The sequence below is a fragment of the Mauremys reevesii genome, linkage group 11, assembly GCF_016161935.1.
Source record: "Mauremys reevesii isolate NIE-2019 linkage group 11, ASM1616193v1, whole genome shotgun sequence".
Taxonomy (NCBI): domain Eukaryota; kingdom Metazoa; phylum Chordata; order Testudines; family Geoemydidae; genus Mauremys; species Mauremys reevesii.
This window is the reverse complement of record NC_052633.1, coordinates 53,231,882-53,246,847: the sequence shown is the minus strand read 5'-3', so window position 1 is coordinate 53,246,847 and position 14,966 is coordinate 53,231,882. Positions and strand designations below refer to the sequence as shown.

Genomic DNA, 14,966 nt, shown 5'->3' with positions numbered 1-14,966 from the left:
CCCAAGGTTTTCAGTATATTATTGCTTGACCTTCAGTTAAAAGTTACTTCTATTACACAACCAATTTCTGTTGGTCCTGTAGGCGATCACTTAAGACATTTAGGTTTATTTTATGGCTTCAATTAATTTCCCTCAGAATATATTGATTAAAACATTAAAAAAACAAAACCCCAAAACACAGATGCCACGAATCACACATTTCTAATTCAATTCATTTAGTACGTCAAAAAGCAATCTTTTCCCAGTAATTTCAATATATCAAATGTCACAGAAAGGCCGAGTGACAGATTGCTGGGTTTCATTCAGAACAGTCAGCCTACTAAAATGTGTTCACTGTTAGGATTTCGTTCTACAATGTACTCTACAATATTTAGTTGTGTAGGCATCCTCTGCAATCATATTTTTTTTCCTTTTACATTCCACAGAAACAAGCTGAAATAACAAATTGGGCTCCAGCATATGCCATGGGTGGATTACACATGTGCTATGACACATGGATTTTATACTCCGGTCCAGATTTTACACTCTCCATGCAAAGTTCAAGGATATTGAGATTCTGATTACGAGTTCAGATTCCTTTCTAGGTTCAAAATACCTGACAACAAATTAGACTGCTGCCATACTGAGAATGCACCCTATCATGCTGACCAATGTTTTCTCATTGTCCTCCTCCATTGGATGTCTTTTGTCATAGACTATAAGCTCTTTGGGGGTAGGAAACATCATTTTGTTCTGTCTGTGCAGCATATAGCACTATGGAGTCCAGGGTCCATGACCAGGGCTGCTAGGTGCTATAATAGTACTAATAATTAATAATAAGCAACTGTATTGGCAACAAGTTACCAGCCTTGAGAATGGTACCAGTGATATGTTCTATAATTTTTAGAACACCTACTCTTTAAACTAACCTATTAAGTACCTAATTGATATTATTCTTTTTGATGTATACTGTGCACATATGTTGTCTCCTCTGTGTAGCCAATTATTTCATTTTATCATCCATTTATCATTGTGTTATTTGGTGTTATGGTCAACTCAGATGCTATTTAATACATATAATCAATGTATGCAAAATAGATTTAAACTGTAGGATTATAGATGTATAAGATTGCCAAGTATTTAGGAGTGATGAATGTGTATTTGGTATATAAGTAAAGCATGGCTGGAATGCAAGGCCTATGAGCTGAGGCCTGTAAGATTTTAGTTAAGCCATACTAGGCTGTAGACTGGGGTGGGCAAACTATGGCCCGCGGGCCCCATCCAGCCCACCAGCCATTTTAATCCAGCCCTTCAGCTCCCACTGGGGATCCGGATCTGGGGCTTGTCCCACTCTGGCACTCCAGCTGGGGAGCAGGGTTTGGGGCTGCACCATGCGGCTCCCAGAAGCAGCGGCATATCCTCACTCTGGTTCCTATGTGTGGGGTAGCCAGGAGATCCCATTCCGCATGCTGCCCCCACCCCAAGTGCCAACCAGCAGCTCCCATTACCCGGGAATTGTGGCCAATGGGAGCTGCAGGAGTGGCGCCTGTAGATGGGGCAGTGCACAGCAGAGCTGCCTGGCCACACCTCTGCGTAGGAGCCAGAGAAGGTCATGCCGCTGCTTGCGGCAGCCACTTGAGGTAAGCGCTGCCCAGAGCCTGCACCCCTGAGCAACACTCTCCCACGCCCCAACCTCCTACCACAGCCTTCCCACACCCTGAACTCCTCATTTCTGGCCTCACCCCAGAGCCCGCACCCCCAGCCGGAGCCCTCACCCCCTGCCACACCCCAACCCCAATTGTGTGAGCATTCATGGCCCGCCATACAATTTCCATACCCAGATGTGGCCCGAGGGCCAAAAAGTTTGCCCACTCTGCTGTAGACTTAAGAATGCTTGACATGAGTGGGTGACCTAGGAATAACCCTAGGTCAGTAAGGTTACAAGATAACTCTAAAAGATGCGCCCATAGGTGATGTTATGGAAAGACTGATCTACTGCAGCCTATGTACTGTCCAAAATCACAAGACATCTGATTGTAACATAATAGAATATCCTGCTCTGACTGCAGGTTACCATGGACACATGTTGTGTATAGATACTAATGAGAATAAGGGAAGCTAAGAAACAACCTCTGAAAAACTGAGCACACCAGTATTTATGGGGTGTGGAAATACAGATAAGGAAAACAGGATTGAAACCCTCTTGCATGTGTATAAGGTGTTAGGCCTGGTCAGAATAATATAAAACAGATTCCCTGGTGGAGTAGAAGTGGAAAGACCCCAAGGGGAGACCCATCAGAAACCCCATCAGGAACCACCTGTCTATCAATGATAGTCTGTTGACAGATGCATCAGAGCCTAGCATTTCTTTGAGGATGTAAGTATGTCTACAGTCTTAGTCATTGAACTGTAGGATTTATATATGCATGGGTAATTGTAATTTTATTTATTGCTTTAATAAAACTAGTAATACAGATAAGACTTTGTACTTGTGATTGTGTCTGTGGTCACTATCCTTGGTCTTTGTGAGTTACTGGAGTCTCCAAATTTGAGAAAAACACCAGAATTGATTTTCACTCGGTTAAGCTTTAAACTGTAGCAACAGGAGCAGAACTCTGTTTAATACAAAAATCACTAAATTCAATTTAAATAAAAAAAGGCTACATTTAAATAAAAAACTGCTGCACAGTTCATGATTTTACTACCTCCATTTGGTGTTTCATGAGAATTTACTTTTCCTACTCCCAGCATATAGATTCAGCATTGTTATAGTTGCTGAATTCCAGGCATAAGAGTGGGTGAACTATCTGAATAGATAAGCTTTTCAATTGTCAGACAGCAATTGACTGAAATTGGGGGAAAGTTATTATGCTGTCAAGTCTTTGATATGTCATTGGTTGAGAAAAACTGTTTCTATTCGTTGTCTCCCATGCCTACCAGATATTCATTGAAGGCAGCTCCTTACCAGAATGACATTTGATGCCCATTATTGATGTAAATGGTAACCTTTATATTCCTGAACAATACACTAACAATTCTTACTGTAAAAGTTATGTATGTACTGCACCTGCTGTTCTGAACAGTTTATTCCCATAGCGACAACAAACACTCAGATATGCCCCTGGGGTCATACATATTCAGCTATACACACACTAATAATTTTAATTTTATAAAGCACCTGCATGGAATTTAACAAATAAAACTGACCTTTCCCTTTATCAAGGACACACCAATCTAATGTAAACATAACACTGAAGGGGATAACAAGCAAAAATGAGTAAGTGATAGCAAAGGACAATCATAAGATCTGGTGTTTTAAAAAAAAAAACAAGTTACTTTGGTATTAAAAACTTTAAAAAAGTAAATATTAAAATATGGGAGAATGTGAAAGGCAAGGTGCATGCCAATCACTTGTCTCAACACTAACTATATGCTAGAATCTATGGAGACCAGCGGATGCCAAATTATGTCCCTTAAAACTCTACTTGCCATGTGTCCGTGTTTTAGCCTTTACTGGCAGCAGTGCTACAATGTCTTGTCTATCACAGTCTGTCAGCATGGCCTGGTGACACAATGGGACTTAAATTACTTAAGCATCAAGTAATTGTCCAGCCCTGGGAGCAGCCCATACAGGGGAAGAGGAAGTCCTGTTGCTCCCCAGCCTGGTCAGAACTAGCAGTTGGAGCCTGGTGCATGGTAGGAGCCCCCGACCAGGGCATGCCCAGCCCGGCCGTTCCCCAGCTTCAGGCCCAGTGCTTGACAGTTAAATGGGCCTTGGGCTGGCTGTGAGGTGGGTGAGAGGGGGAACCATGGCCCTGCCCCCCTCAAAAGCGATGACTCCCCCCCCATATCATACCACCCTCACTTCTGCGCTGCTGCCCATGGCCGCACTGCCTTCACAGCTAGGTGCCTGGCCAACAGCCACAATTTTCCATCTGCCCAGCTCTAGTGCAAAAGTAAGGGTGGCAATACTGTCACCCCCCTACAATAGCCAGATTTGACAGGGGAGATGAGATTTCACAGCCCGTGATGCATTTTTCATGGCAGTGAATTTGATAGGCCCTACTTATATAATAAAAACTCAGATGCATTTTGGACATCAGTTGCTTACTGTTGAATGTTTACCACGTAAGCATGACAACATCACCATGGGAGGATTGTTAATTCCCCGTGAAGCAGAAGTAGTAAGAGCCGATTACATTTTAAGTAATGAACAGTCTGATTTTATTCACATGTATGTCCTTTGGGAAACAGAACCAGGGGATGGGGGGAAATAGAAAAAAATATTAAATATTAAATATTCAAATTAAATTAATTTTCACAGCACCTAAGTCCCTTGGGAGCTTAATTCCCTTAAGATGCATGAAGAATTGTTTCTAAACAGAATATTTTCCAAGAGATGCAGCAGCTTTAAGTCCATATTCAATATTTTGCAGCTCTTTTCTGTGGGTATAAAGAACTGAAGTTCTAAGTTTATGAAAACCTATTGTTCATTAAACAAACCTGAAGGGGGAAGTATAAATTAAAAGTGTTATATATTCAGTGTCATCAAATCAGCTAAAAACACGTTTTGTACCACTCCATGAAATAAACTCTTTTTATAGTACCCTTTCTGTAAACATTGTCTCGTGTACATAACAAAATTAATCACACAAGTAACACCAGCTCTGGAGCCAATAGCTAACAAAAAGTTCCATAGAAACAGTAAGATAAAATTCCAAACAGTAGGATACCCATCTTTCCATTTATGAGAAATAGATACACTTTCAGCCTGTAGAGCAGAAAAAGTGTTGTATGTAATCAATCAATGAGGAGTGGGGGGCTGGAGGAGGGACAATGTTTTGCAAAGGGAGACTGCCACTGGGGCAGAAACTGGAAACAGTTTCTCTCAGTCTTCCTGCCCTCGTAGCGTAATCTTTCAATGAGCATTATAAGCCTCTCCTCCATGCAGCATTGGCAGCTGCACTGTAGAGCAGACAGGAGACTAGTGTTCAGATGTATCAGGAAGTGGTTTACTCATACAAGTTGGTCAACATGGAAGCACATTGAAACTGGAGCCCATGTGGCTGCATTGGGAAAACATAAATAGGTAGTTGGCATTCATCCAGGTTGACTCCTGGGCAGTGGAAGCTAGACCAAGAGCCAGACAGTCCATCTTTAAGTTAGAGGGGCTCTGTGGGGTAGCTTGTGGAGAACTAAGATGATTTGTGCACTATAACAACACTAACCTCCATCCGCATGGGCAGTGACATGTCTGAGTCAACAATTCAGCCCCATGCTGTTAACTCTACGAGGACTCCTAGGATCCTTGACACAAGCTACAGCACAACTAATATGAGTAAGGAACTTCTGTGTTGGGATCCATAGCATTTTAAGGTCATGAGATAGAGAACACACAATATTAAACACAAGCAAAACTTCTAATATGTTTCAGTTCACTTGCTAAATGCTATAAGGTGAGCCACTCTGTAATAAATGTATAGGGAAAGCCTAACATCTCCTACTTTCCAGATCACCATACTCCATGCAGGGAAAGAACAGAGTCCTCACTGGGGCAGCAAAATTTAGGTGGAAGCTCACCTGACAACCCTGGAGTTTTACATCAGTTGATCTCAAACAGCTGATAGTGGAACATAAAAAGCAACACAACAAACAAGTTCTACACCATGGACTTTTAATACTGGAGGAACATTTTTGAACTACTGCATTGTTTGAGTAGGGGCAAAGCAAACCTTTCCAATCAGGGAAATGGTTCTTTTTCATTGTAAGGAAACTGGGATTCCCCCCCCCCCACACCTACTGAAGTTTATGTAAAAGCGTATCAGGCAGATTAGCCTACAAAGAAATGTAAAACAACCCAGTTTCTGGCTGTTGCAGCAGGAACTTATTGACTTTCATCAAAAGAAACAGATAGCAATAGGGAGCCAAACAAACAATCTTAGGACCAAGGAGACATGTGTCCACGTTACCATGATTAAGTTTAAGGAAACTCCCTGACATGCTCTAATTGGTATCCAATGGGCACAGAGCCTATGGCACTTGTCTCAGTAGGAATATACATATGAATTTAAGAACAATAATAATCTAGTTCATTATAACACTGAAGAATTTGTTTGCCCAGCGTAATGTGTATCTACTAAGAAGCATGGGCTCAAGATCAAACCACATCACCACATTAAATGGCAATAAAGATCAAAAGTAAAGTGACTGATAGACACAAAATGAGACATACTGAGAAAATAAATTTAATGCAAAACCAAAAAGTCCCACAGGGCACTCAGAGAGGTGAAATAATATTCTATAATTACTTCACACAAATATCTATCCTCGGAAATTAAATTAAGTAAATTCAGGACTATTCGAGTCAGTCTGTAACTTTCACAAGTAAGTTTTTGGAAGCCCTTTGGACAGGGGGGTCTTAAATAAGACTGAGAAATGATATAGCCATGGTTCAGCAACAAACTTTCCTGTTTTTTTTTCCCTTCCCTAAACATAACCCACCAAAAAAGACAATGAGATATTATATATCTGCTTTTTTGTCCTATTAAGCCCTGATCTTTGAAACCTTTGCACAAAGGGAACTTTGTACACTTGAATAGCATCATTGACTTCAATAGGATTGCTAATGTGCATAAGTTTATTTACATGTTCGCTAGATCAGAGCAAGGGATGTGTCTTATTCTGTGTCTGTGAAACGCCTAGCCCATTTTGGACCCTACGAGTGGAGAAACGTAATTTTAGATACACAGAGAACTATTTAAGCTAACTGAGAGTATTTAGAAACTTTATAAATACCAAAATATTCTTCATATCTAACACTAAGCAAGGCTACATATATCACTGATCTATTTGAGTAAAGTGGGACCCTCACCAAATACTGGAATCTCTTTTTTTTGGGGGGGGGGGTTCTTTGAAAACATTTGATTGCTAAAGTGACTAATTTTTTAAAAGTGGATAAACTGAGTATTGCTATTCTTTTAACATTCACAGCAACTAGCGGATAGACAAGGCTTGTAGATATAATATTGCATATACTACTGTGCCAGGCAGCTCAATTCTATAACGGTATCAACAAATAGATAATAGAGAAAAGTAAAAAGGATCATAAAGCGCCTGGAGGGACAGACTTACGAGAACTATAAACCTACAGCTTGAATAAGTGACTGAAGTGAGAGAGGGTGTTTGCAGTGTTGTACATATATTACCTCACCTGCCTTGCCTCTCAAAAGAGATATGGTGGTTATTTATGAATTATCTAATAAGACTAAACACCAAGGAGAGGGTGGTCAAGGGTATACCTTTCTCTATCATAGACAGATAAAAGTAACACATTTTTGATGCAAACAAACAAAACCTTTTGAATTTTATCATCACTGCATAGGAATTTTAGCACTGCTCTATCACATGACTGATTTATAAATCCCAACATTAAATATCACCTAAATAATTCAGTGTATAACTCCTACATGTACATTTTAATTTGAACTTCTAATTTATGAAAATATGTTTAGGTTTCTATATCTTTCCTGCCCACAGTTCTATACCGTGGTGTTATCTAAATAATAAATTAGACTCCGATTGTACCCTCCAGAACAATACATGGAGAAGTCCCTCCACATCTGTCTCTGGCCTAATGTGCCCCTAACCCTGCCATCCTGGGACTTACAGAGGACACCGTGCAGGTCAGGGAACATGCACGTGGGAAAGGGGTCCTAGGGACACACACTGTCCCTCCTCAAACCCTGCAGGGAAGCTTCAGCAAAGTTAATGATTCATGGATGTGCTGATTTTCCTGTAAGCACTTATATGCTAGGGGACCCATTAAACAGAGAGCCATTTGCCAGGGAGGACAGAGCCTTTGTACCATTCACCTTATCCCTCTACATAGCTCAATTAATGTGGGTTCTGGTTGTTGAATCCCCTGTTAACTCAAACCCCTTACCTGAAACAACTTCAGAAATCTTTTCAAGGGGAATCCTGCAGTTCTCCCTCCCTCCAGGTTGTTTTTCTGAAGGATAGGGTATGTTGGCTTCCATAGTTAACTTTAAACAATGATTTATTCAGTTCAAATTCTATAACAGCATCTTGTTGCATTCCATGCATGATCCAGATGAGAGGAATTCTATGTTTGAAAATTAACTCTTTGCAGCAGGAGAACCTATTCATGTAACCACTTAATTGCAGGTGGCAGATCTGCAGAGAAAACACTCAAAATAAAGATTTTAAAATCACCTTGTGGTGGTTAACATTTACAGTCTGGTTTTCAGCAGAGAAAAAAATGTAATAATTTCAAAGAGTGTACATTTATAAATCATCAGAGAAGCAAGTTTTTCAGCAAGGATTTCTCTCATATGTTGCATTTAATGTATCCACAGTCAGTTCTCTCAGTATCCTTTATTCACTGAGTTTATGAAATAAGAACTCTTCGGACAATAAAAACAAAAATTCCCCTTTTGGTAATACTTCATGAGTACTTCTACACATAACAGGGGAAAGACAAATCAAGGACTGGAGAAGGTCTGATCAGATTTCTAACATGAAAAACTAGAACAATCATCACAAGGGATAGAGGAAGGGCATGGAAGTGGTGGGTTTAATGGGGGTACATGGAACGGTGAAGAGTGCCCTGTCCTCCCTCTTCACCTGCTTACTTAGAAATGCTAGTCCTCTTTCATCATCATCCTCTGAATTTGACTTTGCATATGGGAAAAGGCTTGTTTGAAAACTGAGGAGTCAGGGCTCACAGAGACCCTCAGATGTTGTGTGGGGGAAGGGCCTGGGTAGGATGGCAACATGTAACACACGCGTGGAGGAAAATGTGTAGGGCCCTACCAAATTTCACAGCCATGAAAAACGTGTCACAGACCATGAAATCTGGTCTTTTATATGCTCTTTTACCCTACACTATACTGATTTCACGGGGGAGACCAGAGTTTCTCAAATTGGGAGTCCTGACCCAAAAGGGAGTTGCAGGGGGCCATAAGATTATCTTAGGGCGGTCATGGTATTGTCACCCTTCTGCACTGCCTTCAGAGCTGAGCAGCCATAGAGCAGCAGGTGTTGGCTGGGCGCCCAGCTCTGAAGGCACTGCCCCATCAGCAGCAGCATAGAAGTAAGGTGGCAATGCCATAGCATGCCATCCTTACTTCTGCGCTGCTGCCTTCAGAGCTGGGTGGCTGGAGAGTGGGTGGCCAGATGGCAGCATTTCCTTCCAGTAACCAGTTTAAAGGGGTTACAAAACATCAACAGGGACAGGTCCTGAATAGAACACATTCTCTCTATGCAGGGCCATATGGTCTATAAAGATATGAATGCCTATATTTTCTGTTCACTGTAACTGATACTTATCCTTTTTCTGACTTTATTTTCCATAACAATCCAGACTGACTTGCCCAAACATGATGAAAGAATGGTAAAAATATTAATGAGGAGGGGAAATTATAACAATCTATGCATCAACTGTCACATATAAATCCATAGCTTTAGATAATATTAGGCCATGCCTACACTAGCACTTATGTAGGCAAAATTTTGTCGCTCAGAGTTATGAAAACACCCCCTTCTCCCAAGTGACATAAGTTTTGCCGGCATAAGCGCTCGTGTGCACAGCTCTATGTCGGTGGGAGAGGCTCTTCCACCAACATAGCTACTGCTGCTCATTGAGCTGGTTTTATGATGTCAATGGGAGAGCTTTTTTCCATCAGCATAACATGGCTTGAGTGCTCTGGCAGTGCCACAGCTGTAGCAGTACAGCTGTGCCACTGTACTCTTGGAAGCATAGACCCATTGCCTTAGAGATGGTGCATTCTCCATGATCAGACATCATGTCTAGTCTGAGTAGAGAAGTTAAGAGACAAGACCATGTTCAATATCAGACCTTGATTATAATTTTCCAGAAGTGGGACAGCCCCATAAAATATACCATCATGCATCCTCTTATGACTGCATATCTTTCAGCATGGACCGAATACACATACTGTACAGCAACTGTTCAGTTAACTTGCTCCTCTATATTACAGCTCCAGTACCAGTGTTCTATCGAAGGAGTGTGTGGTCCCTCAGGCATCTCTCTTATATCCAACACTACTCAGTATTGTAATTAACAAGTTGAAGAGGTGAGCAGAGACTTTGATAATAAAATGTACAGACAAGATAAAGCTGCAAGGGATTGTAAAAACCTCGTAGGACAGGATTAAACTACAGCACAATCTTGAGAAAATGGAGAAATGGACTGAAATCAATGAAATTAGAAAAAATAAAGACAAATGAAAAGTGGATCATATAGGAAGGATTAATCAAATTCACAAATACAGAATCAGGGAATATGGCTAGAAAGTAGTACAGCAGAGAAGGATCTTGGTCGTAGGGGATGACAGTTTAAAGAGTCTATTATTTGTATTACTGTAGCACATAGGAGCCTTAGACATGGACCAGACCCCATTGTTCTAGGTGCTGTACAAAGAAACACAGCAGGTACTTGTATAGGCTCTCAACTCTATAGTCTCTGAGTGACTCACTGTAAGGGTCCATCAGTTCCCAGGCAGCCCCTTCACCCTGGCTGCCACTAGGGAGCTCACTCAGAATTACTCAAAGTGAGGGGTTAGCAGCGCTCTGAACCCTCCCAGAAGTAATGCCCATAAGATCCTAACTGCAGAACTTGGTTGGAGTGAGGTGGTCAGAGCCAGGGTCCATTAGGTCAGACCATCCATGTCCTGGTCATAACAGCTTGCTCGGACCCCCTAATCCACTGGATGGACAGGCTCTGTCAGGCATGGATCCAGCAGAGCTCCTCTTGCTCTTTGGGGTCAGGGCCAGGTGCAACCCATTAGGCGACCTAGGCGGTCGCCTAGGGATCTAGAATTTGGGGGGCGGCATTTTGGGGCCTTCAGCGGCAACCGCCCCAGCCGGATCTTCGGCCGTCCTGGTCGGCGGCGGCATTCAGGCAGAGGGAGCTGGGGCAGGGGGGCGCGGGGAGGGCTGCCTGCAGCAAGTAAGGAGGTGGCACAGCATGCAGGGGAACCGCTCCCCGCCCCAGCTCACTTCTGCTCCACCTCCTCCCCTGAGCACGCCGCCTCGCTCTGCTTCTCTCCCTCCCAGGCTTGCGGCGCCAATCAGCTGTTTGGCGCTGCAAGCCTGGGCAGCGGGAGAAGTGGAGCGGCGACGGCGTGCTCAGGGAGGAGGCGGAGCAGAGGTGAGCTGGGGCAGGGAGCTGCCACACAGCTCCATGGACTGGGGGGGGTGGCGTGCCATAGGCCGTAGTGGGAGAGCAGCTGGGGGGGGCGCTTCGGGGGGTAGGGAGGTGCCACCGGGGGGGCGCCTTAGGGCAGAGGGGGGGCAGAGAGCTGCCACAGGGCTGGGGGGGGGCGCAAGGTGGACGATTCACCTAGGGCACGAAACATCCTTGCACCGACCCTGCTTGGGGTACTGGCATCACAGCACCCCAACCTTCTGGCAGACAACCAAGTGACGCAGGCACAGACTACACAGTTTGTCACTGAAAACCAGACATTGCAGGAGCAAGCGTTCCAACTTTGCATTGAGAATGCTGTGCTTCGGACCCAACCAGCTCCCGTCATCCCCCTGCCAAAATGCTTTAACAGGGATCAAAGGTTTTGAGGTTTCATGAATCAAAGCCACCTCCAGTTCTTGTCACCCACAGACATACTCCTCCAGTGTAGCCAGGGTAAGCCTATAGTCAGCCTCCTGACTGGGGAATCATAGAATTGAACGACTGGAAGAGGTCATCTAGTCCAGTCCCCTGCATTCAAGGCTGGTCTAAATATTATCTAGACCATTCCTGACAGGTGTTTGTCTAACCTGCTCTTAAAAGCCTCCAATGACAGAGATTCCAAAACCTCTCTTCTTCAGACTAAACAAACCCAGTTTTTTCAGTCTTCTCTCATGTTTTCCAGACCTATTTTTGTTGCTCTTCTCTGGATTTTCTCCAATCTGTCCACATCTTTCCCAAGAAGTACTGAACAGGGCCTGCTTTTTGCTTGAGACTCACAGTCCAGTGTTATCTAACGGGATCACCTCCAAGCAAGAAGTATCAACCATCTTTGATTATCCTAATGGTGCCCACAGAACAAAAGCTGCCCTGTTTAAGCTTCAGCAAGGTCAAGGTACAATACCTCCTATGCAGCACATTTCGGCCTGGAATTAAGTGGAACCAGTTCTGCTGGGGCCTACAAGAAGAAATAAAGGATGAGCTGACCCACTTCAAGACCCCAGCAGACCTGGATGTTTTTATTGATTTCACCATCCAGATCGACAATTGATGGCGGGAATAGCAGGAGGAGAAAAGTGGAATGATACAGCCATGTCCCCCATTATTGAACCCACCCCAGCAAGGAGAGCTGACACAGGAAGACATGGTCTGCCGGCAACTCACACCTGAAGAAAAGGAGTAACATTGACATTTCAACCTGTGTTTTTACTGTGGGGAGCTGCCATCTCTGGCTGCCCCACACAAAGCCCAGCCTGAAAGGAGCTGGGGATTGAGCCAGCCAAAGCCCAGTAAAAGGGACCAGCCTTGGTGCCCTGTTAGGCTGACCAGACAGCAAGTGAGAAAAATCAGAACAGGGGGTGGGGAGTAATAGGAGGCTATATAAGAAAAAGCCCCAAATATCGGGACTGTTCCTATAAAATCAGGACATCTGGTCACCCTATGCCCTGTCAAAGTGTACGCCCAAGTCCCAAACACAGTCCAGACTGGAATGCATGCCAATTCCCAGAAAGCAACACCACACCCACACGTTCTAGACAAGTTACATGTACCTGGTCATCCCCAACAAATTCTCTCACACTGGGCATTTCATCACCTCAAGTGCCGCAGTTAACTTCATCGATGTGGTGTAGACCAAATCCTGCAGATTCCCCTACAGCCAAAATCCACAGAAACCATTCGCTGGGAGGCCACCATCCAAGGCTATCAGGAGACATTGAAATTCAATGTCTCCCAGAATCAAAGGAAAGTGTGGGGAGCGGCTATCTCCTGGTTGGTCTCCATAGTCCATAGATCCAGTGGCAGGAACTGAAAGTTGGCTTCCCCTAAGAGTTCTTCCAGCAGCACTGCTGGACCGCAAGGGGTGGGAAGCACCTTGCATAAAACTGACCATTCCTTGTTGCAAACTTATCCAATAAACTTTTTTCATCCAGCCTCAAAAGTGGCTATTTGTATATAGTACAGCTTTTCCAGTTCCTTAAACAAAGGTGAATTAACACAAGACAATTTGGAATTAGTATCTGCTGTGCTTTTGACCTGCAACACACAATTTTGAAATCACCAGGGAATTGTAAGCACTCAGGAAGCAGACTGGTCAGGGGAGAAGACAGAGCACTTTTATCCACTGCAAAAGCAGCCAAGCTCTGACGAAGTCTTCTCAGACTTCTGGAAACATTTAATTTACTCACAAGGAGCATGTTCAAGGGTTTAACAGATTATCATAGTCACCCCACATTAATATTACATCCCCTCATTAGCATAAGTATTCCCATACTAGTCAAATGATACCCCTCCTTACATGCTCCATGCAATAGATGAACATTTAGACCAGGACTAGGAGAAGAGTAACAGTTGTCCAGGAAGCAGACACTGTATCTTCATAAACAAGTCTTTACTCTATATAAAAACCTGTGGTAGATAGATATTGTCATGGCAACTCAAGTTGTCTTGAAGTGTTAGTTTTGTTGTCTTTTCTTAAATTAATTTAAAAGTGATATTTACATTATTTCATTCCTATATCATACCCTTCTGGACAGTAACAGCCTCTCATAGAGGTGAACTATATTAAGCCAGGTCCAGATGACCTTTGCTCAGTAATTTTGTCTAGCTTACTATCTCATATCAATCATGTATTTCGTACATAATTTATTCCAAGTCTTTCTGATTATAACTTCCCCACCCACTTCTGCCTCACTCACTCATCAGACCAGTTTCCACACATCCAAAAGTCTTTGAACTCCTTTTCAAGTAGCTTGAGAAATCACAATATCAGTCCGTGAAATAGTGCATGAATAAGACATTTCCTGCTTCAGATATACCTCTGAGTGCATGATGCAAGTGACTTTCAAGAACTATTTGAAAAGTGCTCACTGATCGTCTGAATTTTCACATCAATCCTGAAATGGCATTTTAAATCACTCTGTTTTCATAAATGCTCCTAGAGAATTTTAAAAGCAGATTTGTCAGTTTCAAGAGCTTTCCTTTTAATTACAAGTCTTTAAAATTTGGTTTTCACCTTTCTGCATCAGCTAGGAACTGTATAAAAATCCCACACATGCTCTTACATGTCTGTTATACATTCACTAGGCTATACCAATGCTACTTCAAAGAAGATATTTGTCCACTCATGTCCACACACATTGGAGTGGTGAATTCTGTGTACATTTCAATTAATTGTCAAACTCCCTCGGTATTCTGCAGCTTTGAAACTATGACCAGTGAGATTCTGCTAGATGTTAATAACTATCTCCTGCAGTGCAAATAAACAACAATGTAAAAGCTACTAGCTAATCAATCAGATACAAAGAAGTTTAATTAGTATCCAGCGATTACTCACTGATAAGTGAAGAGTGGTAGTGTTCTCCAGTGGTTAGAGCAGGCATCATGACTCAAGATTTCTGGTTCTGTTCCTGCCTCCCTCACTGACTCGCTGTATTTTCCCTTCCAAGGATCACACAGTAAGATCTAGCAAAAAGAAGGGAAAGCGAAATCAAAGATGACACCAAGGCTGCAAGCCTGATGAATTCAAAAAACAGTGCAACTGAGGAAGGTTTTGGGAGGAATGAGAAACTCATCTTTTGCCACATTGATTTTAAGCTGGCAGTAGGATATTCAGAACGAGCTATCAGAGAGATGATCTAAGATGAAAAGGCACAAGGTCCAACCGTAAGAGTGACATCAACTCTGTTATTCATGTTATTCCAAGTAGTACACTGCAAGGAAAGGGAACTCCAACTTCATGGAGAGGAAAGCATGGTGCTAT

At 42.9% G+C, this 14,966-nt stretch overlaps 1 long non-coding RNA gene across 2 annotated transcripts in view; it reads right to left on the bottom strand.

Moving 5' to 3' along the window:
* Positions 1-14,601, bottom strand: part of LOC120374343 — a 120,565-nt gene extending 105,964 nt beyond the window's left edge. For both annotated transcript variants that reach the window (XR_005586021.1, XR_005586020.1), the window contains exon 1: positions 14,541-14,601. This is a non-coding gene — a long non-coding RNA (uncharacterized LOC120374343). The remainder of the gene's footprint in view (positions 1-14,540) is intronic.
* Positions 14,602-14,966: the final 365 nt, after the last annotated feature.